Below are 25,235 nucleotides of genomic sequence, written 5' to 3' on the forward strand. Positions count from 1 at the left end.
CCGGAGGCCGCGCCGCGCCGCTCCCCCCGCCCGGGGCCGCTGCGGTGAGGGGGGACGGGAGCGGGGACGGGGACGGCGGCGGCGGGGCGCTGCCGGCGGGCGCGTGGGCGGCGCGTGGGCGGGCGGCTGCGTGGGCCGCGGCGGCGGGGCGCGGACAGGTGGGCTGGCGGGGGGCGGGCGGTGCGAGCGAGCGTGTGCGAGCGCGGCGGCGGCGGCGGCGGGGGCGGGGGCGGGCCGGCCGTGGGTAGGCAGCGGCGCGGCTGCCGAGCGGCGCTGACCCCCGTGCGGCAGCGGCGGCAGCGGCGGGAGCCCCGGCAGCCCCGGCCCCGCGATAAAAAGGGAAGGGGCCGGGAGGCGCGCGCTGCGGGTCCGCCGTGCCGCGGTACCGGCAGAAACGTGCCTGGGAGGGACGGAGGGAGCCGTAGAAGGAGCGGGAGGCTGTGCCGAGCGATGAGCCGCCTCCCGCCCGCCCGCCCGCAGGAATCCCGAGCGGGCGGCGCGGCGGCACCCGGGACGCGCGGCTCCCCCTGGCTGCGCGGCGGCGGCGGCGGCGGCGGGAGGGAGGGCGGGCGGGAAGGAGGGAGGGGGCCGCGCTGCTGAGGAGGAGCCGCCGCCGCCTCATCCTGCGGCACCGGCCGGCGGCGCGAGGAGCCCGGCGAGCGCAGGTGGGTGGGCAGCGCCCGCTCCCCGCAGCGGCGGCGGCGCCGGACCCTCGGCCCTCGGGTTTGGCGGTGGCCCGCTGCCTCCGGCACCGTCCCGGCGGGAGGCGCCTCGCCCGCGGCTCCGTGTGTGGGGTTGGGGTGGGAGGCGTCGCGGTGAGGGGCTTCGTCAGGCTGTGGGGTGGCGGGCGTGAGGGGCTTCGTGGGACTGAGGGGTGGCTGGGGCGTGGGGCTGCGGGGGGCGCCGCGGTGAGGTCGGGGCCGCGGGCGTGTGGGACCGGGGGGGGCCGCGGCGGCTGCCCGTGCCCGTGGACGCCGCTAGCGAGGCGGCGCCCGGCGCGCACCTGAGCGGCCGCAGCCGGGCTGGGAGGGTGGCGGGGTCCCCGGGGGGTCCCCGCGGCCGTGGGTGCCTTCCCGCCCGGGGGTGGCCGGCCGTGGCAGGACGCCAGAAGGTTACCTGGCCGTGTGCTTCGGGACGCAGCAGCCTCAGCCGCGCTTGGGATTGTATTTATTTATTTATTTATTTATTAAGAGCAACTTGTTCTTGGAAAATCGGGTTTAATTTCGGTTTCTATTCCAGCTTGAGATTTCTGGTCGAGGCTGCGATTCCTGTTGACGCAGGGTAGTGCAGGGGCGCAGGTACCCGGGCAGCCGTAGTCACCCGTGCGCTCGCAGTGGCGGGGTGAAATGAGTTAGTTTCTGTCCGTTAATGACTTGAGAGCGTTTTTCCACATAGAGACGTAGTGGCAGCATTCGGGCGGCTGCTGGGTGCTGTATCGGGGTGATATGAGCAATTCTTAACTGGAAGAAGGGGCACTGCGTGCACACGCACGCAAAAGCCGGTGTTACCCCAGAGCTTGTACTCCGAAACTTTGCTATTCGGTGAAAGCCCTGTTCTGAACACCAGAAAGCTTTGCTTTTTCCAGGAAGGCTTGAATTTTCTACTTTACGGTATTTTCAGGAAAGGATTAATGTGAGGGCTCTGGGTACCGTGTGTTCAGGTCTTATTTGGATGTAAATGGTTAATTTGGCAGAATCTGTGGCATATTGCTCAAAGCGCGCTAAGCCTGGAATAAATGGGGTGGTTTTCATTGCATAAAAGATTTCGAGATCACTTAGTTCTATGAGATGTTCTTCCAAATATGAGCACTTTTTTGGTATGCATTTCTTTACAACCTACATAAGGTAACTAAGCTGAGCGTGGAAATTATCTCTCTGTAAAACCGTGTTCATTTTTCAGATGGAAGAACGCATCAAGTTAGTTTTTGTATTTACCAAGTAATTAAGTGTAGATGGTTTTGTATTCTCACTTCAGAAATCACCTTGCTCTGTCAAGGTTATGATGTGTCCACTAAGCAACAAGGATAACGCAGAAATCTGTAAAGCCCGTATCTGTCTTCGAGAGTTTTAAATGTTCTCTCGGGTTAAATCTAATTGGGATTGGGGCTTTTGCTTCCTTCCTGAAATTTATTAAAGAGAAAATCACAAATAACTCAGTTCAAATATCTTAACACACCCTTTTACAAAGGGGAACGCTTTAGAATGGTTGTGTAGAAAAACAAGTGAGCTGAAACATTGTGGTAATAGGATTTGCAGCATAAAATATGGCTAATTTCTCTTGTATGACTACAGGTGGCAGTGTAGAAGCCAAGAACAAAAATTGGCAGAAATTGTATTCTGTGTACGAGAAAATGAAGCGTGTACTCATGACTAAGCACAGGAACCTGGAAAACCACAGGTATGTGAAGTGATTCATACAACTGCCTATGGTGCTCCCAGTATTTACTGTATTCTGATGTTCCTGGCTCAATAGGTATTTTTGGACCAATTATCACTTAATGTATTCACAGTAAGAGCCTAATCAAAATACCATGGAAAAAAATCTATATTTGATTACTAAAAGGAGCAAAAATATTTTTGAAGGCAGTATGCAAGGAGAGGTGGGATTTTCCCGCTTTTTTAATGGTTTATTTTAATTATAAAGAATCGGAGCATTAAGTTGCATGAAGACATATATATATATATATATATTTTCCTTTTAACTATATAGATTTCATATTGATAAACCTAGCAGCAGTTATAGGCGTGAATATACTTGAAATGGAGAAACTTTGGGTACAATAGAAAGATTTGCATGTCTGGATGTTTTGGATGTCTTATCAGTACTATTTTTATGAGCACTGAAGAATTGAAAGCATGAGGAGAATTACAGAGCTGTAATTAGGAATATGTAATTTCAAATAACTGTCCAGTGGTGATGCATATGTGTCATTAAGGGTTAAATCTTGTAAGACTAAAAAAGAAGTTTTACAACACTGTTTTCTATTAAAAAAAAGTAAAAATAAGCAGTACATAACAGCTCTCAAATTTCAGAGCAAAGGGAAATACTAGAATACCTTAGTAATTAATTTTTCTCATTAATTAGCAACGTTAGAGTGAGGCAAAGCTTTTCTTGTATGTTTACATCGGTGTGCACAGCCTGTAGAAATTAGTTTGTGGGTCTGCATTCCAGGATTCCTGGGAAGCCATGGAGGATGGGACAAGCTCAGAGCTGGGGCTTGAGGATTTTTTAGAACTGATGAGTGGGAAGTTATCCTGGTAAGAAGTGTCAAAGTGCAACTATCACTGTGTTTATATTAAATATATTTATACTTTTGCATTTGGCTGTTCTTATTCTAGTCTAAGAAGACTTTTTGTCTAAACCTTTAAATTGCTTCTGAGAGAATGTGGTTATACCACAAATGTCCACAGATGGCCAAGTCACCTTGTGTCAGCTACCCTGCAGTAACTGGCCTTGGGCACAGTTTTAGTTATCCCCAGTTGCAAAATAAGTTGCAGACAGAATGATTTATTTCACTGTTGGAACGGGCTAAGATTGTACATCCCATTAGCTATGTACCAGCCAGCTGTCACCAATAAACGGTTAAATTATAGTAGCTTGGCATCTTGAGATTCTGGAATCCAAATCAAAATGATTTTTTTCTATCCACTGTTTAAAAAAACATCCAGGAAGCTATACTTTAGGTATAGCTTTGTGGGCACCCAAGCCCTGAAGCTGTAAGCTCTCTGCAGGGAGGCTGTACCTCTGTTGGTGAATAGTAAGACCCTGATCTCTGAGTGGGTTTTGTGGGTACCATCATAATGCTTTCAAAACACAGTGTGCCTCGGATAGAGTACCCTGAAGAGCTATCGCAGTTCTTAACTTCCGTTTAAAAAAAAGTGAATAAATCTAGATCTTCAGGGCTGTTCTGCAGGGGAGAGCTCTTCTAACAGTCTTTGCCTGGCCATCATGTTATTGCTTGTCACCTGTTAGTTCTGAGCGGAGAACCACTTAGGTGTAGCTGGGGAGAAAAAAGCATCAGCACTAATTTCTATACAGCCCTGTAGTTTTTTTATTATTATCTCTTATTGAGCAAAACAGTTAAGTAGTTTAAAAATTTACATTAATAGCCCTGATAAAGTCAATTGAACTGTATGTAGTACAGGTCAGCATATGCTTATGGCTTTGTTGAACATTGTTGAGTTCATGAGTGTGCTAACACATTTAGAACAGAAAATGAAAATGTGATTTGTCATTGGTACAAAATTTTAATGGGGTCTTCCGTTACATCAAGTGTTCAAAATATTAAATAAAAGAAAACCGGTAACTAAGCAGTGTGATGTTCAAGAGTTCAATTTACAGACACTTGTCTGTGCTAATTATGAAGTATTGACATAAATGAATGAAACGACTTGTTAAAGTGCCTTTTGTAGTGTATAGCAGTTATGTGTTCACAAGATGATTCATAACACTGAGCAATTTGTGATGAGTTTCCTTGTTACTGGAGATTACTAAGTATCTAATGTATTTGCACTACACTGGGTTACTTTAAATTAGAGTTGATGGTGGAAAGGGAAGGAGAACCATTTTCTATCAACTGAAAAATCAAGCCTGTTTTATGAATCAGTTAGTCAGTATTGAATTTCTCTTCACTGTATAGTACAATTTATCCTTTACAATAAAATACAAATGTTTAATCATCTTGCCTATAAATACAGCAGTGACAGTGTGTGTGGGGGAAACCCTCAAGACTTCTTTTGTGTTGAAAGTTGTGTACATTATAACTAATAAAATATAGCAGACTTGCTGTAACTGAAAGTAGAATTCATAGTAAGAAATCTAAATTTGGAATCTAAATGTGTAAGGTCCCATTTTGAATCAGCAAGTCTTGGTTATATAGAATGCTATTTGATTTGATGCAGGATGTATTTGTAAGTACAGCTCCCATCAACAGTGCAACAGATGCTGAATCTTAGAAAACTGTATTGTGCTTCTGCTTTGAACCAAAAGTTGTGGCTGGTTATGTGTTCTGTTGTCTTAAGAAAACTGTGTTTAAGGGCTTGCACAATCAGTCATTTCATACCGTCGTAAAGATGGCTGTAATCTGTTAGATTATAAAGCGTGATTGCCTGGCAGTTATCGGAAATGTCTGTTAATGACACCAGGGTTTTACACAAGAAAAATTAAACTTTCTCATTCCTTAATACTTGTATAGCATTGTCTTGAAAATGGTTTGTGGGAACCTGGAGAAATGTACTAGGCTCATGGATTCATGATGCTAAATGGAAGACAGAGAAATGATCTTTTTTTATATTTATTTATTTTGTGAAACCTTAACAGGCACCAACCAGACCAGTATCAAAGGCAGATTTTTAGAAAGCCAATAGATTGTCTATCAGGAGGATGAGGATGGTCTGAATCAAAGTCTCTGGAGGGGGAGGCACAAAGTGAAAACTTCAGATGGAATACACTGAGAGTAAGCCTAAAACACAAGCAGTGTGTCTGAGGCCATTTAGCTTAGACACTTTGGCTTCTCAGGCTAGAGGTTGATACCAGATCTCCAGTTACAAGAGTAGCATTTTTTTTAATCTCAGCAGTATTAACACAGCTGTTAAACCAAAGGGGTAGTAATGACATTGCGAGATGCCCATTGTAGATTATTGTAACCGAAGTGGACTCTTGTGAAAGTCACAACATGCTAAGCATGTGTGTAAGGAAAGTATCCTTAATTAGCAAATGTGTAGACTTCCAGGCAGGTAGTCCCACTGCTATCTTTGGGCAGGCTGCCACTGGGCTTCTATGAGAAGTAAGTCCTAATGTAGGAGGACATCAAACCTGTAAAGAAGAAATGATCCTGAAATTACGTCTTGTAGATGAGACCTTGCTCTCAAGTGATGGCCAAGTATCCTTTTGCTGTAAGAATGCCATTGCATGGTGTTGATTCTAGATGATAGAAGGACATCTCCTGCCATGGTGGAGTCGCACTCCACTTAGTTAAGTGGAGTGCAACTAACTGGATTTATGATGCTGGAAGGGAGCATATAGTAACCTTCCAACTACATGCCAAGGTGGCTTACAACAAAAGGAGTCTAGACTATCTTTTAGTGCTGGAGAAGCTGGTGGAGAAGTGCTCGTGACATAGAAAGGCTACCAAAATAGTGCTGGAAGCAACATCTGAGTTGCTAGATAGAAGGTTAAGAATAAAGACCTCTGCAGCATCAGTCTGCACTGTAATCCCAATACCCTGCATGAGGACAAGCAGAAAGGGCAGACAGGTCAAGATGACACAGCCTCTGGGGTTGAAGTCCTTAACATTGCTGTATGTAGGACAGGAGTTGGTGAAGGTCATATACAAAACAGTGAAGAACTGCTTGAATAAATTAGGTCCAATTTACACAGGAACACAGAAGAATAGGCAGTCAGAACAAAATAGAAGTGTTTCTATGCAAATACTAGAAGACTAGACTATAAGATGGGGGCACTGAATGCCTAGTTCTAAAGTAAGTTATTGACAGTATAGGTCTACCATAGAGAAGGCAGCTAGCAGGACACTCACTAGGGTTTCTATGGAAAGCCTGGTAAAAGGAACAGTCAAAAGAGTAAAATGCTTGCAGCCAGTGTGGAGAGACTCAGGATAAATGCATAGCCCCTAACAACTGCTTCTCTGACTCTTTAAAAAGATTTTTAAAAACAATTAGCACGGTCGAGCAGGCTGTAAGGAACAGAAAGATATCCTTCAAAAACTTACGTCAAAAAAAGGTGAAAACCAGGTAAATTAAACATAAAATATACAGTAAAACAAGTTAAAGCCTGATACGTGATTTGTAAAAGGCAGAGAAGCTTGTCATAAGTACTCTTTCAAAAACAGGAAGGCCTTTGGGCTAATAGATAACTAAGACCTAAAAGAGCTCAAAGAAGATTGCACTGAAGCTGAAGGAGTATGAGATACTCATGTTCACTGTGCAGGAGCTCAGATTCCCAAACAAAATCTCTCTCTGTGGGGAGAGAAGCACAAGTTCTTATTGAGGCACCTGTTCCAAATCAAAGTGATGCTGGGCCAATTTTTTTAGAACAAAATGATAAAAATGAGTTACTGCAAATTGCTAACTCTGGATGCATGCAAGACCTCTAGAAGATCTCTCAGTATAAAATTGCTGAACTGGTAACAGTGGTGTTTAACAGCACAATACTGCTGTGGTAGCAGTGAAGTTGAGGGTACCAAAGGTGATGCCAGTTTTTAAAAAGGCTTCCAGAAAGCCTATAGGAAAGAATGGGACAAGTATGACTGGCATTCATACCAGCCAATTTGCTGGGAAATATAGTGAAGAAGAGAACTAATGTATTCAAGGATAAATTTGATGTACCAGGAAAGAGTCAGAACAGTCTCACAGGTCTGGTAGAGTTCTTTGAAGACACTGTTGAGGTTGTGAGTAAGTGTGATCTAGCTGATGCAGTATGCTTGGGTTTCAGAAAGTCTTTTCAGAACTACTCACCAAAGGTGCTGAGCAAAATGAAACTGCTCTGACATAAGAGGAAAGTTCTCTCCTTAGACTGATGGTTAAAAGATGGGGTAGGAATAAATGACCTGTTTTCACAGAGGGTACAGAGGTCACTGGTAGAGTTGCGCATGGATCTGTGCTAGGTTTAACACTAGTCAGTGTATGCATTGGTGATCTGGAAGAGTGAATGCAGAGTGATTCTAAGTTAATGAGGGTAGCAAAAATGAAAGCTAATTATGAAGAGCCAAAGAGGGATCTTGTGATGCTTAGTAACTGGGGATGAAGCTTCCTGCTGATACTATGAAGTAATGCATGCAGGGGAGAACAATCCTGCTATTATTGAGACTGTAAACTATTAGCACCAAAGGAAGCGATGTTGTAGAGAGCTTACCATGGTAAATCCAAGCATTGGTTAAGTGTTTAGGACTGGTCAGAAAAAAAAGTCAGTAGGGAAGAATAGCCAACAGAACAGAAGTCTGCGATGCCAGTCTATAAACTGCCTGTGCTTTTGTCTTGCTCTCTGGGTGCAGTTCTGATCCCCATATTTAAAGGAAGGGTGAGGAAAAAAAAAAGGAGAAATAATAGAACTAGAAATGGGTGGCAGTGATGATAAAGAGCAATTAAATAGATTAAGAATCTTCACCCTGGCAAAGATAGCTAAAGATGAAAATGATAAAATTCTATATGGGAGTGTAATGGAAAAAATGAACAGGGAAAGCTCATTAACTGTCTCTTGTAGTACAAGACCCAGAGGGGATCAAATAAAATTATCAAGTGACAGATTCAGAACAAGTAAGAGGTTGTATTTTTTTTATAGTGCATAGTTTAACTGTGAGCCACCGTACATACTAAAAGTTTATCTGGGTGTGGGCTTTCAGTGCAAAAGCATCACCTCTTGCTTAGAAGAACACAAAGCCCAGTCCCTGAAGGCTGGGGAGAGATCTTGAGGTGCATCCTGCAGGCTTTCCCTGTCCTAGTGCTCTTCCCCAGACCTCTGCTCTCAGCCTTTGCTAAAGACACAATATGGGGATAGATGTATCTTTGGTCTGACTGAATATGGCTATTCGTATGTAAAATGAAGACAAATTACAGTACCTAAAGAAAATGCTGACCATATGCCATTCCAGATGCATAACACATTTCCTTCACCAATAATTGTTGAGAAGGACAAATTTTTTTTCTTGGGACTAATAACTTCCTGAAGAAAAAAAAAAATCAGTTTTCTTTGAAGACTGTACCAGTCCTCGTTATACCATGTTGATACATGAAGTTTAGTGCCTATACAAGGGAGCTGAGATTCTTTGTTCTGAGGTGTCAGTACTCAGCTTTAATTCTGTGCTTGCTCCAAAGTCAGTTGGGTATTTGTTATTCCTTGCAGTTTATCTTCAGATGGACTGAATTAAAAACTTAAATGCAAAAATAAACTGGAAAAGTTGTAGACAGGCTTACCCATATAATTAAATGCTTACCTATATAATAAAATGAAAAATACAGTTTTTAAGTCATGAATGTGGAAGATGAAATCTCTTTTCCTGTAAATATGGTGAGATTACACCTAGGTTCTTTCCTTATCCAAACATACAAGGACTAAAGCTATATTAGACTGAATGACTTGGAGAAAACAGGTTGTTAAGAATAAAGGATGACTTGACCATTAGACATGAAAATGGCATTTAAATATTAAAAGGATGTAGAAGTTATGAAACAAGAATTCTGTAGCCATCCAACCCAGTAACAAATGAAATGAAAAAAGAGTCTCCCAGTGGTAAGGCTTATGAGCTTGTGTGAATACAACCAGCCATGAGGTACAGAATCAGTGCAAACACAGTGCTACACCCTGTAAGAAGTTACAGGAATTGGATGTTGGGGTATATACAAAGGTTAACTGTAACTCAGGAAAATTAGTCGTCTTGAATTCCTGTGGTCAGTTACAATAAATCAGCTTCCCCAGTGGGTGATACGGAGCACCCCAAGCTGGTTTCTGCTCTAGAGGAGGCTTTCTCTGTCCACACTGGCTACAGACTGACAAGGCAGACAGACGACTGGCCTCCCTAAGTCAAAGTTGGCCTTTGAATATACCCATTCTATATGTTAGCGTCTGACCTGATTTTTCTAGAGATTTTAGTAGGTCACTTTTTTTTTCCAGTGGTATTAAGATAAAAATACATAGCAAGACAATACTAGCTAAACCCATTTTTAAAGGTTTCATGGAGAAGTACCTATTTCATACTACTTAAAGTTCAGATTGTCCCATGAAGTTTTCTATACTTGCCTGACAAAGCTAAGAGCTGTATTAAAAATGAGACTAAAATACTTTTCTGTTTAAGAAAAAAGTATAATCAAAGATTTTTCTGAAATAAAAAGATAAATCGTACAAAAAGAGGTTTTTTTGTATGGAGTTTTTTAAATTACAACAGTTAGGCAATAGAGCCTGTTTGAAAGAAGGGGTTAATTATGTACCCCACCAAACACCCCAGCACACTCTTCTTTCTCAAGAATGGGAGAAGAATCAGTCTTCTCGTCAGCTCAGTTATTTTGATGATCTCCTTGAATGCTCTTTAGAGTTTTCCTATTTGTTCAACAATAGCAAAACATACTTCTAAGAGTAATTTTTAAAATTTTAATTTCCTATAATGGAATATGATACCAAAGGGGGGAAAAAGTGTAAGAAAAATCTTGGTTTTCTCTTGATTTGGTAATTAGTGTAGTTAGGTAATGAAGCTGAACCACTGACAGCCTGACATTAAAGGAGACTTTGGTCAGCACAGATAACAGTAAGTTTTAATTTTTTTCTAAAAGTAATTTGGTACCAGACACCATGAAACAGAACTTCACTAGTAACATACTCAGAGGGTTAGACTTTCACATCTATTTAAAACCATACTTTAAACCATAATACATGGTCTTAAATAGATAAGAGAATGCACCAGCCATAGCACACTTCTCAAGCAATATTTATTCCAATGTTATCTCAGGAAGTGGACACTGCTGTGTATATATATATATATATTTTTTTTTTTAATTGAATGAAATCAGTTCTTCGGAAACTATTTCAGTTATACTTTGCTAATGCAAAATCCCCTGAGAAGACAGGTTGTATACTTCAGTGTTATGAAACTTCTGCATATGTACCATTTTTCTTCCTTTTTAATATCAATTAGACTTGGTGTATTTGTCTTTTTGTTTTGGGGAGGGTGGCTGGCCCTGTAGTTATTCTCTAATGCCTTACAAATAGTTGATTGTACTTATTAGTTTTTATCTGGATGGTTCTTCATGTTCCTGATAATTGAGGTGGTTGTTCACTCTGTAATAATAATAATTCTGAAGTCAAAATGAAACTCACATGCTGTCCTTGACTCAGATTTCAGTTATGAAGTCTGTGTTACTCACAAATAAAGTTGTAAATTCGTATGAAACCTTTGATAAAATGGAAGCCAGAGCCCAAAGCAAAACAAAAAACTGCTTATTAGGTCTCTGCTGAGCCCAGTGGCCAGGGACAGACGTACTTCTGACATCATCTCCTACAGCCTTGCATGCTGCTGGCTCCTGAGAATGCAAAGGAGTTGCAAGTCCTCTAATTTCTGAGACCGAAACTGTTGCCGATTGCTTTTTCTCCTTTTAGATATGCCTTCTTTTCTGTTTTTTTTTCCTGATTTTTTCTTTGCTTATCTCTAGTTTTACCTTTAATCATCACCCAGTTACACAAATGTTAGGGTTGGTTTTTTTTTAATTTTGACCTATCTTGGTGTTTCCTGAAACTTGTAAACATTGTCTCCCTCGTTCCTTTACTCCATGCACAAATAATTTCTAATTGGAATGAATATTTAACAGCATATTAAAGATGTAGACATAACAGTGCTATCTCCATTGACCCAAATCTGGTCATTTTATGAAGTTTAAAGAAGTTTTTATTTTGCTTGTTCAGTCAGAACAAGCTGGACTACCCTAAGTGGTAGTGTGCTGCATCAGTTTTCTGATGGCAAATGCCTTGTGAGGGTTATTCAGTTTAACACATTTTACCTCGCCAGATAAACATGCATATGATCAACTGCAGAGACCACGCCAGTACCGGCAACTTCTTAAACCATGTTATCTCAAATGCTTGCCGATGTGGGCGTTTGCATGTTAAATTAGGAATCCGTAAAGGTGTAAGCTTCTGTCGAGTATGGTGAAGATGCTCTTGAACAGGGAGGTTCTCTTGAATGGCTTGTGATTTCTAAGACCGTAGCATAAGTAGCTCATGAACTCTGTACGCTTGGTTTAATGTAAAATGTTCCTGGGAACATGGTTGTTGGAAAAAACCAAAGACCAAAGAACTCAAGAATCTTCTAATTTCTCCACATTAGTGCCAGTCACAGCTCCACCCGCTCTCACTTGCTGTGGACCGGTTCTTTGCTGCACAGTTTCTGCAGTGAATGAAAGGCAAGGCTGCTCACCCCAAAGAGATGCTAGCCCAAGGGTTAGGTTAGCGTCTTTAGAGATGTGGGACTGGATTGTGATTTTGCTGTGGTCACAAGGCTGCCCTGACAGGGAAGTACCTGAGCTACTTACCCATCTTTCCCTTCAGACCATTTGGAAAGAGTCTGGCTCATCTGCTGAAAGAATGAGCACACGTACCTGACCTTGGGAGATGATTCTGGGTTCTGGATGGCAGGTGGAAGTAAGGCCCTAGCCTACAGCACAGGGTCCAGGCTAAAGTAGGATTTAAGATCTGTCTACACTTGGTTAGGACTGGGTTGTTTCCAGCTTTGGCCAGGCATCCTGGTTTGTCTTTCTGAGACCTACCTCTTCCTACTGCCTAGATAAGGAGCCCATCTATCTACTGCAGGGCTCTGGCTTCACTTTGGGGACCAGTCTGCTACCAGCTATAAGCAGCGGTGCATGGCTTGTATTGGAGCCTTTTAGTTCACCTAGCATTTGGACCAGTGTCGGCAAGGTGGAATTTCAAGGAGCTGCAGCATCCAGAGACAGTAGCTGTCTGGGGCAATATGTTTCCTCATCCTTTTTCATCAGCCTTATGTTTCTTAACTTTTAATTCCCAAAGACTGCCAGTAATTCACATCTCTGTGCTGTGTCCAGCTAAAACTTGAGATCTGCTTTACGTTGTCCAAATGATCTTGTGTAAATCCTTGTCTGTTGTTGCCTCCGTTGCAGCAGTCACTTTTTGTTTTACTTCATCACTACAGATTATGACTTGCAGATGGTGACTGAGAATGGAAAGATTAACAGAACTGTAGCCTCCCTTTGTACTTAAACCTGGTCTATATGTGAATGTTACAAAAGTAACAATGACTGGTTAGGTGTAATTTTGTGAATTAAAAAATTTTTTTTTTAAATACTGAGCAGTTGAGGGGGGAGGATCTGGTAAAATCAGAGATGTATTTCACAACTCTGCCAAATGTCGCTTTTTAGCTATACATTTAGACTCCAACATGCAGAAGTTGGCCCATTCCAGCATAGAGCCATTGAGTTTTCACATGAGGTGGGACATTATGACTAAGGTGGATGGAGATAAGTATGTAAATAAGACTCTTCAGGGCTTGAAGTCTTGGTGATTTCTGTGAAGAGTTCTGTGGCATTTGCTCTGTGTATCTTCCCCGCCACCACCATAGACAGGCCTGGAAAATTTCAACCTAAAAAAGGATTGCTTTGCATTTGTGGGGCTGGGGCATGGGGGAGAGTGGTAGCAGTGCTCGTAATGAGTTCTGAAACCTTCAGAAGGTAGCAGTCATTCCAAGAAGTCTGCTATAGGTCCTTTGATTCAGCAAAACTTAGAAAGCTCATAAGAATTTGAAGTCAGATGGACTACTTACTTGCTTAAATACTTTGCTGAGCTGTTCATAAACTGTGACTGGTTCAATAATTACTTTGAGTTTGATTTCATTTTAATGGTTCAAGTTAGAAGAAAGTTTTGTCCCAGAGAAATTTCCTTTTTGTTTTACTTCTCATTAATTATGCAATGTCTTGGAACATAGTGAAGAGCTGATCAAACCTATGGATGATATAAAGCTGGGAAGCTGGAAAATTCTTAAGGAGTTAGTATTAAATCAAACTTAGCTGTGAGGCCTTTGGGGAGTGGTATGGTATAAAAAATGAAGTTGTAGAAAGAAAAACGTGTAGCAGTTATCAGAAGCACAGACATTAAGTAACTTGAGCAGTGGCACTCAGGCAAGAATTTTGAAGCTAGCAGTAGCGCTTGAGTTGTTCAGTGGGAAAGAAGAATGTGTGCCTAGATTTCATGTTCCTCAGGTTCTTTACATTTAATGCAGCAGAGACTGTAACAAAAAATTATCAAAAGGCCTAGGGAATAAAAAACAAAAGGAAAAGGTAGCCCAGGCAAAAGACATAATGGCTGAATAACTAAACAGATATTATTAAAAAGGTCCATTTAACAGTCACTTTGTCAAACGAGTCTTGTTACACATGATTCCTGTTTTTCATCTGAATTTTGACTGCTGCCGGCTCACTGAGGGTTTTTTCTTATTATTCTTCAGTGGTCATGCTCTGGCAAAATATGTGCATCTAATGGTCCACTTTTGAACTGGGGAATATTTTATTTAGAAAATGCTATGGATCTTCAACCCACAAATTTGGTATTTTATACAGAAGTGTATCAGAACTGATAAAAAGTTTTGTCTCTTAGACCAAATGTTTCTGAAATAGCACAGGACTTCCCTTGAGTGGCAGTTGTGTGTTTTCTTGGTTATGTGATGAAAGAAATGCTGCTGTAGTGTTATTAAAGTTCATAGAAGTTTGTGATGCCTGTTCTAGTTGTCTCAAATGTTCTTTTACCTTTTCCATCTCCAGCCTGTATTACTCTAAGACCGTTATGAAGAAGCTTTTCTTCTCTTATTTCACAAGCTGGTTACACAGCTACCATTTAGTCACCTAGATTTTCCACCAACTCTACTGATAAAGACATTTGGCCTGCATGACACCTTGAAAATCCAGCATGTTTTTTCTTTTCCAAGGCAGTCGCTTTACTGTGATTTTTTTTTTTAAGTGAATGTTAATCTCTCTCAAGCTGGTTTTACTGAAATGTTCATTATTATCATCCTTTTCCTCCCCCTCTGATAACTCCATTTTATGCTCTCACTTTGTCAGGCTAGACTTTTTTCCCCTCTTTTAGGCAGCGTTATTTTCTGCTGGAGTATTAGTTGAAGGGCATCAGCTTTGATTTTGGTGGGGCATTCACAAAGGCTATCTTTAGTCCAGTGGGAATACTGACCGTTTCCTCCCTGGCTAATGGAAGATGATTGGAGTTTCTAGGGCAATTCTGAGTTTCCAAGTTAGGCTTTTCTTTTCTGAACTGCCCTCCAGAAAACGCCACGGATTTGCAGATGGTGCCAGCTGAAGTATCCCTTCTGCTGTTTCTGCAGTCCTGTGAGTGAAGGGCAGAGGCTCCTTTCTGACTCCTGTAGCTGCAGCGGGGCTGGATTTGATGGCCACTGGTGAAGAGCTAGGTCTCCCTGCCCATGGTAGCTGGATGTATCGGGACAGGAGAATTAAGATGAATGATTGAGAATGACGCCTCTTTGTTAGGTTACAGGACCTGGGTATTTATGTTGGCTTAAACTGTGTACACTTGATACAAAATATGCCCTACAAGCATTTCAGTGCTTGAGTTGTGTTTCTGTTTTTAGTGACTGTTGGAAGCTAGAGAATCCAAACAGTTTAGCTGGGATTTTCTCAGGGTGCGTCTCATATAATTGGGCTCTAAGTACTTGGTGGCAGGTGTCACTGGCTTCATAATATAGTCATTCCCTTTCATCATAGCTCTAAAAAATCTGTCCTGTTTTGCCATGTAGAAAACTGTATTTCTGTCTTACCTGAATTGAATGGACTTTTGAAGCTGGTACGTGGCCAAAATATTATGTGGTGCTGTTACAAACTTATCACTAATGAATTAATTTTAACTCAAGAAACTTAGTTCTTGTAGTATGTCCCCATCTTTGTTCTTGTTCTGGAAAAAGTTGAGACTTCTACAGAGACAAAGCTACCTTTGAGACCTTGGAGGCCTTCTTCCTTATCCCTTTGTGTGGTTGCATGAGGTCTGCTTCCAGGTTATTATTAAATCAGTAATTATTGTTTACTATTAAGGACATACACGATGCTTCACAATGCATAGATTTTGGGACTTTTAAAAGAAAATGGTGTCTCTGCTCTAAAATAGCTTTTTGTAGAATATGAAAGACACTAGACAACAGATGAAGCCTTTGCTGTGTGCTCTTTTGCTTTCTCTTAATTCATTATTTTCTCTTTCCCATCATATCAGCTATTAGTCTATCTAATTCATTCAGAAAGTTTACCTCAAATGTATATACTTGTGTATTTTAAAACTAAATTCCAAACTCACATTTGTAATATTTCTGTTATTTGTATCTCATGTAATTCATGTAGAAACCCATTGTTGAAACCTGAATGATAGGTTAACTTAATTGCATTTCTCAGTTTTTAATGTGAGTGGGTTTAATATTTGCGCTGCTTGACCCTGCTATTCTTTTACAGATTTTTTTCGACATGTATTTTCATTTTCTTTTTTATGTTTTCATTTTCTATATTAATTTTTTTACGCATATTGGGAGGGAATTGAGGGTGGCAGAAGTATGCGAAGATGTGCAGACAACCATGGCCTTGTGAGCCATAGAATTAAATTGATGTTAATAATTTGCTTAATACTATACCTAAAATCTAAGTTTGGAAGAAGAACATGGGGAATTCCTTTAAAAAGTGACACAAAAGTAGGAAAGAATGTTAACAGACAGTGATTAATTACTTTATTGCAAAAGGGGAGCTTTTTGTATGTCGTCTTGGTTTGAAATGAGTTGCCATATGTTGAGAAGGTAGAGACTGGCAGAAGACTTTCCTGTCTTACTAAGTTGTGAGATCAGGAAATAACTAAATTTACCACGGGGAGTTTACCTAACTAACCACAACCTTTTACTAATATGTTCACTTTGTCCTCGCATACAAATTTTGAAATAAAAATGCCAGTACCCATGTGTCATTGATGGGAAGTAGAAGGCAATATTTTGGTCATAATTGGTAGGAGGAGAGACTGACATTCACATGAATTTTCCCCAATTACAGAATGAGCACAAAATATTTCCTAGAAATCAAATTATTTCTTAAAATTTCTGTAATGCTAACCTGGCATTTGGAAATGCTTGTGCTTTCCTACTCTTAATGCTTAGTTTTTAAAAGTGGTTTTCTTTAAATGGGAAATACATTATTTGTTTAAAATATTAAATATTTTCTTTAGATTTCAATCTTCAGCTTTAGCACAGCCCTCAGAATCTTGTTTTCACGGCCAGAAAGATCTTTACGCTATCTTTTAAAACCTCCTGCATGCCAAAGGACACGTCAATGTGCTCAGCAATGATTCTGCTGTGTTCAATATCTTGCAAAAACTTAAGGGGATGACAGAATCCATCACTTGGCCTGGTACTCTGTTCAAACAAATTATCCTCACTGATAATTTATACAGACTTAAATCCTTAAGTCTCACTTGAAGACACTTTGGTTTTATCCCTTAAATCACTTGGGGCTTTTTCTTTCTTCTCCACTTTTTTTAGCACCTTCTGCATACAGTTCCAATGTCTATGTGTTCTAGTATTGATCTCACCATACATAGAAAAAGCAAGATCGGCCAGCTTATTTCAGTTAGGTGTCTAGGGATTGCCGTAATCCTTTTTCGCCATAACACTGCCTGCAAGACACATGTTAAGTGATTTCTTCAGTTATTTAACACCTCTATGAAAGTATCTGCCATCCAGGTTATGGTCCCAGGTTTCAGACATGCACCAACTTTCTTTGTTCTTAGAGGAGTATGACCTTGCATTTGCATTACAGTTTGCCTTCAGTGTGTGCTATTTTGTGTATGCAGCTGGGAATTTGGGGAAATACCAGGCCTGACTGGAGATACCCTATATAAGCGGACTTATCTGAGTCTTGTAGCACTCCTTTAGACCTGATTTTACTCTGTGAGCCATAAGAGTAAGAAACAGTCCTAAACTGTGTCTTTTCTGACTCTGTGTGTTTTGTAATTATTTAAATATGAGTCGTCTACATGTATGCTTACTCATATTTAACATTATGCTTTGCAATTAAGTCAAACTGTACTTTCCTCTTATATAGGGAAAAACTAGAAAAAATTTACTTTTTTTTTTTTTTGTACAAACCTTAGGAGCTCTTGGGAACTCCCCCGTTCCCAGCTTGCCCCTTTGCAATCTGTTTCCATCTTTCTGTTAAGTTAGATTCCACCACCACCACTACCCCCCCCCCCCCCCCCCCCCCAAGCTGGAGGACACCCACACAGGCTACTGTCTCTTTCCTCTGTAATCTTGACCACCTGCAGTCACATATCTGGGGTGCCTTTGTTAGAGGGTATGGGTACTAGCCTGGCTGGTTGACTGCAAAAGCAGGTTTATTTGGAGACTGAAGGGATGAGAGCTGCAGTGCTTGGCATTCAGGCCTCATTTTGCCTGATGGCTTGCAGTAGTCAGTCTCTTGACTGTGGGAGGGGGAGAGTTAAAATGCCTGCTTGACATTTCATGCCTTCGGTTCGTATCTGATACGTAAGCTATATTTTGGGATGCTGTCTTATGAAGTAGCTCCATGGTGCCTGGCACCTTGTACTAAACCAAGGTTATGCTCTGTATAGAACCACTTTCTAGAGCCTTTCAAAACCTGCTCAGAGCTGCTTACAAGTCAAATAATTATCTTCTAAAGTTCTGGTTTATTGAAATTACTTTGGAAATGTAATGTCGTCTTAAATTAAAGCAGGCATTCATCTCTTCCGCAGGTCCTTCACCTCCTGGTTGATCTTGGCAGATCTTTCTGAAACCCATGTCTGGTAGTTTGTAACTAAACACAGGCAGACTAAACCAGGCCTTCTAAAGCTCCTTCTCTCGTATAAGTAGTCTAGTATGTCCCCCGACTCTGTGTTGTGGATGATGGCAATGGTAGGTAAATAGGCACCGGAGACTCCAAACTGTGCAATGTCCTAGAAGTCCTAGCAGAGCTGCCTGACGGATTTGGGAGGAGATGCAAACAGCATTTCTTCCCTTATGATGTGATATGAAATGTTGGCTTTTGCATGAATAAAGTTGGAACTACTGGTCTGTTTTGGACAGCTGACAAGTCAGGATCATCACAGAGCTGTTCAGCTTCCCCCATGTGTGCACTTGCTGTCCACTTAACCCCTTTTTTTCACCTTCTTACATGTTGCAATAATGATTGGCTTTGGCAGCCACTAAGTATTCCTGGTGTGTGGTGGTTCCCCGTAACAAGTTATGCTCCCAGAAAAAGGACTGTAGAGCTTCAGCCTGAAGACTTTTTTCATGTGAAAACGTATTCTGTATTCCTATCCAATATAAACTAGACTAGGGCTGCTCAGCTGCTGAAGTCTATACGTGGCTTGACAGGACTGTTCATGTAATCCTCTTTCCCAAAGGCTTCTTCAATGCAGACCGTGGATTTGGAGATAGCAGCCTGTTACTACCACTGTTCTCCCTGTAGCCCCTCTGTTGTCACTCTACGTATTGCTCCTCGGGAAACACTATGCCTGCATATGGGTTGTCACCACCAGCATAATTCAGTTTGTGTGGGTCCCTTCCTTATCTGTGTGTGAGTTGTTGCTGGGGATAACTGAGGCCGCTTATAAGCGGTGTGAGTTATCTAAGCAGTAATTGCCCATTCCTGGCAGTTGTCTTCCCATCCCAGAGGGCAGATGAGGATACAGACTGTGTTGTGTAACGTATGTTCAGGGAGTCTGATGCTTCGAGGGAGCATCCAGGATTTGCACAGACTATGTTGTGCTCATGCGAATTTGTGCTGCTAAGATGTACAGAGCCCCAATGTGTGAATGAAGGGTGACGCTATTGGGGTCTCACAAGACGTACACAGGGCTGGGGCAGGAGCCATAATGTCATGGTGTTTGGCAGTGCTATGACATCACATCTCTTTGAGTGTGGAGCGGAGTTTTGAGAGGCTGGGGGCATTGTCTGTGGGTTTGTTAGGTGGGCATGACCACTAGTTCTTGAGGAAGTGTTGGAAACTGGAGAATCAAGTCATAGTGGGAATACTGGGGCTCCCTTATCTGTCCCTTGGAATATTAAGTTGCTTACCCTAGCAAACCATTTCTTGGGTGGTTGGGGGAATTCAGACACCCCACACATGCTGCATTTGTGCTTTTTTTGCCCCTTTGGGGACAGAGAGCAGAGTTGCAAAGCAAGAAACTGATCTTGTCATTGGGAGCTGGGAAGGGACAAAGACGAATGCACAGGAGGGGTCCATCGTGCATGGTGTGTTCAGGCAAGATGGCCCAGAGTGACACTAAGCAAGGCACAAGGCACAAGGCACAAGGTCTTACAATCTGTATGGCTTGGGACTGCAGCAGTACTGTCATGGTGTAGTGGGTCTTCCTCTTTTACTGCATAGTTTATCGGTGTGTATGCAGAAGGCCGGGCCACATGCAAAGGAAAAGGAGCAGCTACCTTTCTCTGCAACTGAAGGATGCTTAGGTTGCCCAGCTATAGGTAACCTCAATTTCTAGAGGAGAGGGCAGCGAGAAAGGATGATAACAAACGAGAGAGCGACATACATGATCAACTCCTGCAGTGTTAAATCAACTTCAAAATAAAAGCTGCGCACTTCGAGTTATGTTACTTTGAGTTTTTGAGACTTAAGTGTGCAGATACTAGAACTCAAAACTAAAAATGGAGTGGGGGTGTGAAAGCTCAGACATTGTTTTGACAGAGGTGAGGTCCATCTACAGGCTATTCAGGCCTCTGAAAGCAGAAAACTAGCTGAAGAGAATTGAATGGGTTGCTTCAGGTAAAATTCTGTAGACAGTCCTTATATATTTAAAAATAGTGAACATGTTGGTATTTTTCTGGAAAAATGAAGAGTTTGTTTCAGAGCTAAGTGTTTAAATTCATGGAAGGGGGGGAATCACGCTATTATATACGTCATGAAAAATGGGGGAACAATGTAGATCTGGACTGCTATTCCCAACAGGATTTTTGTTTTCTGTGTTCCCTAGTACGTGCTAAAAATATTTTCAATATCTTAACATCTGCATTTTTATGAAAAATGGCATGTCTTTGTTTTGTTTTCAGCTGTGTCATTCTTGCATTACATTTTGTTCCATGTACTCTCTCCAGTTGGGATGTGAAGTCATTTTCTTTTGTCAGCTGTAGACCTAAATGACCTGACTCCAGAACTGCACTGTGCACCACTTGGAAGAAGTTATTTCTTTTGTTCTGCCTCAAAACCCCCCAGTCTCTATGTTGGGGAATATGGAATTACTTGATTGTGAAAGTGTCTTCTGATTGGCAGGGAGGGGCAGAAAATAGGGTAAAAATAAAGGGAGCTAAGCCCCTATAAAGGTAGAAAACATGAGGTTGAAGAAAGACTGGATATGTGGGTGTATTTCGCATACGACTGTGTATTAGCACATTTAATCTTAAATGCACCAGCGTGTCCCCTTGATTTCAATGGGAGGATGGGATGCGTGGATAAGATAGACCCTGTCATGCTTGTCCATGTCCCTGGCAGGCTCCTAAGCACCATGCAGCAGAGGAGGATGGGTGGATGAAGGTTGGCTGCAGTTCTGATTTGCTTGTCAAGTAGAAGCAGCAAAACAGGCAAGGAATAGGGCCAGACTTGCTGTGAACACAGGAAAGGGAAACATTAAGACAGGCTGGTAATGAGGACAAGATGGCAGTAGGTGAGGGACAGCCGGGGGGGGTCATTAACTGTTGGATGGTGCTGCTTTCCAGTACACTGCCTGGAACACAAGATTCATGGGTTCCTCCTTCTGTCCTAGTCCAGGGCACTGCAAAAGATGATACCCACACTCTTGTTTTGGTTTCTTGATTGACTCAAGAAACAGAGCTGAGTGTTAATGCTCTTACTCTTGTCTCTCAGGTGTGCAATTGTCAATAGGTTGCCACAAAAAAGGAATTTGACTATCTGGTTTGATTCCCCACCCCACCCCCCAAAAAGCTGAAGAAACTTTGCATGTGCACAATGCACTTTAAAAGACATGTTCAGGGGGCAAAGCCAGGCTGCTAGAACTGGGAAATGCTGAAATCGGGGTTGCATGTGTTACTTTAATTCTGCTTCCCTGCATGTATGTGCTGGTGCAAAATCTTCTAATAAATGGTAAGTATTGGGGTTTTTTCCACAAGAAACATGCCTGTGATGAAATGATGGTGTTCATGGGATGAATCAGGGATATGTAGTAGATGAGATGATCACAGAAGTTCCTGAGATGGTTTGCTTGCACAAAGCTGTAGCAGACATTTGGCTGCCCTAGGCAACCTTCTCCTCCCAGGGGTTCCTGCCAGGTGCCTTGATCTGCAACTCCCCTCTTCTGGGCAACAGCACTCATGGCAACAACAGCTTCTGGGGCTTACATGTGTTTAGTGCCTTCCCTTAGAAAATCCCTAGAGGTGTAGGGGGTTTCCCTGTTTTGTACCCTTCAGTGAGCCAGCAGCATGGCAGCAGTTCCTGGCTTCGTACAAGCATCCCATGTGCTTCAAAGGAAGTGCTGGGCTGTGTGGGCAGCCTTCGTTTATCATTTTGAAGTAGCCAGCATCCCGCTAATGGTGCGTGTGCTGTACTTTGGGAACATCTCACCTCTAGATTTCTTCTTGTCACAAGAGTGGGAAAGTGTGAATGACATAGGGCATTGGACAAGGACAGAGGAGGGTCTCACGGCTAAGACATCAGATGGTATGAGAGCACGCTGAATTCTGGCACTGCTGCCTGTACCACAGAGTTCCTGCATGAAGCTGTCATTTTGTGGCCAACTGCTCAAATGCTGGTGCGTGTCTTGTTTTCTGGATTTCCAAATCAACTCCGGGGGCCACATGGTCACTCAAGCCAGCTTTAGATGATTTGTTGTGAGGAATTCAATAAAAGGCACAACCCCTATTAAGGAGTAATAGGGAGAGAGACTTAACTGTTGAATAGATTACGTGAGACTGGAAGAATCGGACAGCCTGAGGTCTGAAACGGCCTCAGTGTTTAAATGTGCAATTTCAGGACAAACACAACTTACTGGGATTTTTCTGCCCAACTTTTATATTCCTCAGAGAGATGTGCTTAAATAGAAGTGATTGAAACCAAAAAGGCAATAGATGTGTCAGTTCACCTATAGCTCTTTTCTATATTAAGTTAGTTTTAAATAGCATTAAAGGCTCAGTTTAGTGAAGCACTTAGTAAGGCATCTAACTGCATATTTGAATTGAGGCCAGAATTGATAAACTTGGATACTGTGTGATAATACATTCGAATAAGAACACTGAATCCACAATGGTTAATGTGTATGTCCCAAACAGGGCTGTATCTTCCTTCAGCTGGGATTCAGGGTTGCAAGTTTCAAAGCAGGTTTATTTGTGGGTTTGGTTCACACATTTCCAGTAAGAATGGGATACAAAGGAATTTTTTGGGAAGTAATGGATTTATAAGCAAAGAATATTCTCTAATTTTCCCAAATACCTTCTATCTGTGACAGAGCTCACTCTTGTTTTGATTCCTTTAGCACTTCTTTAATTTGCCCCCCCCCCCCCCCCCCCCCCCCGTGGTTATTGGATCATTTGCTATCCCTGTACAAGATCCAGTTACAGCAGATTTTCTGAAAGAGTGTTCTGAGACCTCAGAAAACTGCAAAGGAAAAAACATCCTTTAAGTAGACTAGCATTAAAACAATACTCATTCTTAATTTATGGGGAAGCATTTGAATTGCGTCTGAAAGGTCGCTGTAAGGAGGCCTTTACAATTAAAAATAAGAGACTATTTGCCTGTTTTAAAAAGCACAAAAATATTAGAAATAAGACTTTCACAGCTTCCAAAAGATAGACCTCTGGGCAGTTACTCTCTTAAAGAGGGAATACATATTAAATGTCTCTAAAACACATTAATGAAGAACAAGAAAGGGGGAGACTTCATGCAGGGAATAAAGAGTGTAATTAAGGACCTATCTATAGAAGAGGCACAAGATGTACCTAAAATATTAACAAAATTTTTGAAGTCTTGCTAAATTTATGTCAACCTGAACTATCATAAGCAGAAACAAAATTAAAAGATACATTGCTTTCACCTCACTTTCCAGTGGAGAAGTATTGACTTTTTTTTTAATTCCTGCAAAAGTTTTCAAAGTTGTTGTTTGTTTGGGGGTTTTTTTTGTGGCTTGGGGAAGAGCACCTTCGCCAAATGTTATTTAAAAATCTTTTAAATCCTTTCATAAGTGTATAGGAAATAATATTGAAGTGTATTTTTCTTAGCCCTGTGGACTGAGTTATAATTTCAAAACTAAAATTAATGTCAGTGGCTCTATTCCCTTTAAGTCTCTCTGTAAAAGAAATGAAGAATCAACAAAATGCCACGCTTTTCTGAATGAGGATGGTGGCTTCTAGAAGACAGTATCTTTAGGATATGAGAACTTAACCAAAACGTGTACATTCAAAACACAATAGCTTTTATAGCAAGGAAGAGTATATTTGATTATTTTAAGATAAAATGTAACTGCATTTGTTGTTAATAGACTGATGAAGTTGATACATTCAGAAAATCCTTGATGGGATAGAATGGCGTTTCCCGCTGTATCCTCATAAAACTAAACAAAGCAAGTAATGTTTGGTTTTCTTGATGCATTTGATCAACATGTTAAAAAACACAATTTGGATTAGAATTTAATAAATCTATTACCACCTTTGTTTATGGAAAAAGAAAATGAAGTTATCTCCTTTTTTGCTTATAATTTGTGATCCTCAGCTGAAGGATTCTGCCTGGAAATCCTCCCACAAATTGGGCATAACAGCTGATAAAGTACAAAGTATTATTTTACTGTACAGTGATAGGGTACTTTTTTACTCTGCTAGTTATAACAGTCTTAATTTTGAGGCTCTCTGGAGACAAAATTACAATTTATTTTCTGTATTGCTGATAATCTTTTAGTGATCATAGCTAAATCATAGGAAATGCTAATTTCAAATTTTCGCCTTTTTCTTTAAAAAGAAAGCCTAAGTAAATTTTATGAAGATTACTCATAAATATATGTCTCTGCTAGACAAAGTACCAGAATAACAAAGTATAACTTCCTTTTGTCTTTTTTGTAGATATTATCATAAAAGTAATTATATCACTTTATTTCCTTTCGTTTTCCAAATCTAGACTTTTTTTTTTATTTTCCGTATGCATAAAGACCTAACTCCCTTTTTAAAAAACAAATAGGCAACAATGATGTAAAGATTCCCCCCCCCCCCCCATCAAGAATGTGATCCTATATTGGCCCATCTGGCTAGGGTTATATTCCTCTAGTGTGTAGCCCCAACTGGCTGATCATTGTAGAGGAATTGCATGTGTATGGATAGATGATGCATCCATAAATTAGAATAGGCTTTAACCCAACAACATTTAAAACAGTAGGCACGGAAGGGTAATCTGTAGTTGTCCCTCTCCTTCCTGGAATAATCGTTCTATAAAAATTATTTTTCACAATAGTTGTCTTTTGTAGCATTTCAGACTCAAAAAAACCCCTAGGTAGCTGATACTGGTTTAGTGACTAACCTTTTTATTTTTATTTTATTTTTATTTTTTGCTAGCTCTCACAAATGTATTACACCATTTGAATATTTGTTTGATATATCCCATATGTTTTATATATATGGAGTGTGTGTATATATATATATAAAAAAAATATATGGGCGTGTGTGTATATACACACACACACACACATATATATAT

At 41.3% G+C, this 25,235-nt stretch overlaps 1 long non-coding RNA gene across 3 annotated transcripts in view; it reads left to right on the forward strand.

Annotated features, from left to right (window-relative positions):
- Positions 1 to 582: 582 nt before the first annotated feature.
- Positions 583 to 25,235, forward strand: part of LOC142404871 (uncharacterized) — a 57,125-nt gene continuing 32,472 nt past the window's right edge. For 2 of the 3 annotated variants that reach the window (XR_012773979.1, XR_012773978.1), the window contains exons 1-3: positions 583 to 665; positions 2,292 to 2,397; positions 3,172 to 3,257. This is a non-coding gene — a long non-coding RNA (uncharacterized LOC142404871). Of the gene's footprint in view, positions 666 to 2,291; positions 2,398 to 3,171; positions 5,130 to 25,235 lie in introns of those variants that run through there. The other variant, XR_012773977.1, reaches the window with a different exon arrangement.

This window comes from Mycteria americana, chromosome 1 (assembly GCF_035582795.1).
Source record: "Mycteria americana isolate JAX WOST 10 ecotype Jacksonville Zoo and Gardens chromosome 1, USCA_MyAme_1.0, whole genome shotgun sequence".
Classification (NCBI taxonomy): domain Eukaryota; kingdom Metazoa; phylum Chordata; class Aves; order Ciconiiformes; family Ciconiidae; genus Mycteria; species Mycteria americana.